This window comes from Helicoverpa armigera, chromosome 3, assembly GCF_030705265.1.
Source record: "Helicoverpa armigera isolate CAAS_96S chromosome 3, ASM3070526v1, whole genome shotgun sequence".
In the NCBI taxonomy this organism is placed as follows: Eukaryota; Metazoa; Arthropoda; class Insecta; order Lepidoptera; family Noctuidae; genus Helicoverpa; species Helicoverpa armigera.
Window position 1 is genome coordinate 12528648 of NC_087122.1, and position 3459 is coordinate 12532106.

At 33.9% G+C, this 3459-nt stretch overlaps 1 long non-coding RNA gene across 1 annotated transcript; it reads left to right on the top strand.

The window, feature by feature from the left end:
• The first annotated feature begins 730 nt into the window (after positions 1–730).
• Positions 731–2054, top strand: LOC135119342 (uncharacterized). The gene is made up of 2 exons (XR_010278198.1): positions 731–835; positions 1320–2054. It is a non-coding gene; the product is annotated as an uncharacterized LOC135119342 (long non-coding RNA).
• The last annotated feature ends 1405 nt before the right edge of the window (positions 2055–3459 follow it).

Consider the following 3459-nt stretch of genomic DNA (forward strand, 5'->3'; position numbering starts at 1 on the left):
ACCCAGCCAACTTCCAGCCCCGTACTTAAAAAGTTTATTTTTTGCAAATCTGTAAATAAATCTTCAAAGGTGGTAGTTGTGAATATTTTATGGGCCAACCAGCGTAAAAAGGACTTCAAGGTGTCAAACCTTTAAATTCCCCACTTAAAAATTCACGTAAAGCTGCCAAGATTTGGGGGTCTGAGTAAACTGGTGATCTTGACAAGATTTTTTGAGTCAACGCTCTTATAAAATGTTTTGAGTCTCATCTTGTTGACACTCAGAAACTTGGCGGACTTGAGTGCGGTGATTTTACGTGAAAAAGAGAAATCTATGAATAGTTAATTTGATTAACTTTGTTAGACAAACATTAAGTTGCAACGCTTTTTTCTAGAGAGAATCAAAATTTCAATACATAACAAATAAGAGTGCTTTTTTGTGCTGCAGTTAGTTAGTTTTATGAGTTTTTGCTAAACAAATTAAAAGAACTCAGTTTAAACGTTTCGTCTACTGAAATAATTTAAATAACTTTTGAAAGACTTCGTCTTAAATCATTGTCCCTTGACTTTTAAATACACACAGTCTCAACACTTTTATTTGAAAAATATATATCTTTATTTCGCAAATGAACATACAACCTTGTGCATCAACGGTTTTAAAAATTAGGCAGTAGACAATAATTCCCAAAAAAAACCTTCTTACACAAACCACAAATACAACCAAACTTTTTTAAATTATATTCATCCCGTTTGAAAGATTTCACCATTTGACATATACAACTTTTCCAATTACCCTGTGAGAGTATCAACATGAATCTCAAAATTCCTGGTGCACTGAAAAGAATTTACACAGTTTGGTAAGCGATACATATTTATTGAATGCATATTGCATTGGTGCGATATTAAATTTTATATTGCGAGCATTTCATTTGGGTATTTTTCGCATTTATTTGTTGGTTCAATATGTCTCACGTCCTGTGGACACATACCTGTGATTTGTAGGAAGAATGCTTACGAAGTTTTAAAAAGCTCATAAATCATATGTGTTTTACAGCAGTTAAACTGTTGTGTCTGTGTCATGAACGATGAATGGGTTAATAACACAAATTGAATCTTAGCTTCATGCTTCTTTTGACTTTTATTTTAGAGCATTTACCTTTTATTCTCTATGAAAATGTTAGTGTAAGTCTCGGAAATACCTTTTAAAGAGAAAGACTGAGCATTTGATTTAAACCACTACTGTCCCATGTCGCTTGAAGCCGACCCCAACATAGTTGGGAAAATGATGATGTCCCATGTCGCTTGATGCTCTTATAAATCTCTAACATATTTTTTCTTCAGTTTCAGAGGCAATCAATTTAATCACAAAAAATGCCAGCTGCCCATACCTCGGATACAGAGCTATCCAAACCAAGGAACCATCAAATTGGCCACAGTACAACTTCTACCAAATCTAAAGCTGCTTTCCTTCAGAGTGTCGAAGAATTTCCTGTATTTCAGTTTTGCAAGGCCAGGGACTGACCTGCTAGAGTTCATTGAACTTTGTAGCGATGAGGTATAATGCAGTTGGGTATTGTTATAGTAAAAAGTCGTTGAAACTTTTTTACATTAACGAACTCTTTTTTAAAGTGAATGATTACGTATGTATTTTTAAGGTTGTTTATATACAGCCCATTGTTTTTAGCTACTGTCTCAATGCTTGATAGAATAAAGAAATACAGCCATGGATTACATATCTATCTCAATACTTTTAGCAATAAAACTAGTCTACTACTTCATAGCTGGTTCCATAAACCATTTTCTGAAAATTCAGTTCGGGATAGAACTTTAACATCTTTTACTATAACAATGCTAAACAAATATATATAAATGGTAATGATAAGTGTAATTGTTTGTTTGTACATAGTCCATGTTATTGACTTGTGTGAGTTTCATATAATTTGGTAAATATACAAATAATTGGTTTCTCCAGTTAGTAAATACTTGTCGTGTAATGTTTCGTCCGTGTCACTGTTCACCTCGTATTGTTAACGTAAGTGTATTGTTATGTCAGAAAATAAAATAATTTCAAATTAATTTTGTTGTTTTCCTTACCTAACATTACATTTAATTAAATTAGGGCCCATCTATCATTCTACATTTTTTCAAATCCACAAAGTCTACATCGTGACAAGCAGATAAAAAGCACGCATCGTGATCCTCCTATCTCCCTATCCCAAGTTTTCTCCTTATCGATTCAGCTGTTTTAGATGTTTCCATGTTATACATAAACAGCACCAGTCATTCCACCCACCAATTAAAGTGAAATCGAGCCTTAATCTACTCAATTATCAGAAGAGTTAATTGCTCAACCCTCATTAGAAGCTTCAAAGACCTAAAGTGCCCAATACAACAACAAATGTGAAACCCCTAACACTTACATTATTACATTGTGCTCAATCCTGAGCCAATAATGTGCTATACACAGTTAGTTCATTAATCACATGGTATAGCACACAATATTCGCATTGCGAGGCTTTGCGCTTAACAATACAACTTGCAGCCGTTCGAATGTAAGTTTAGTATTAAGTTCCAAGTATGAGGTAGAGCAAATACACTGCCGACACTGAACATACGAACCTATAAGACCCAGACTCTAAAGCAGAGCGGAGCGGGGAAATTTTAAGCAACAGTTAGAATTTTTCTGCTCAGGGGTATCACTGAGTGGGTGGTTAGATATTTGAGTAACGAAATTGTTTCGACAATTTTAATTCATTGGTTGTTTAAAAATTTCTCCGCTAACTCCGTTAGTGAAGTCTAGGTCTTATGTCCGTATTCTGTAGTTATTTTATCATAAGTAAGGAGCAATAAGTCATTCTTCGCTTAAGCTATCTACAGAAGTAACATAGAAGAAGAAAGAAGAAGTAAGATAGAATCATCAGCGCTATATACCTTTTGTATTGTCTGTCATATTATGGGCCTCTGGTTCTTTCAATGAATATATAATGAATTTCGTACAAGTTCTATGAGAAATCTTAGCAATACCTTAGCACAATAATGTCATGGAATACGGGTGTAAGTGCTCTAGTACTCAGTACTCTGGGTTTAAGCCCTACAGCACACAACTGTGCAGGGCTTAAGGGAAATAGTACTGGTTTTGTTTTAGAGTATTAGAGCTCCGCTTTGTTTCCCAGCTTAGTACTGCACTCGTTTCTTCTTTCAATTGTTGTTTCTTGGTTTGAGAATAAGAGGGTTTTTGTTTGATTCTTACTAATGTGTTTTGAGCCCAAGTCACTCGATTTTGAGTAAGGTAATTTACTATTTTAATTGAATGATAGAAAAGAGATTATCAATATTATTTAGGCAGAATAAACATTTACCTATGCCAGAAAAATACGTAAATTGTCAGCTGTCGTCCAAGAAAGACAGCTACAGATTTTTGAAAATACAATGAAAATTTCAGTATTTACGATTTAAAAAAATGAAATGTTACAAAACATAT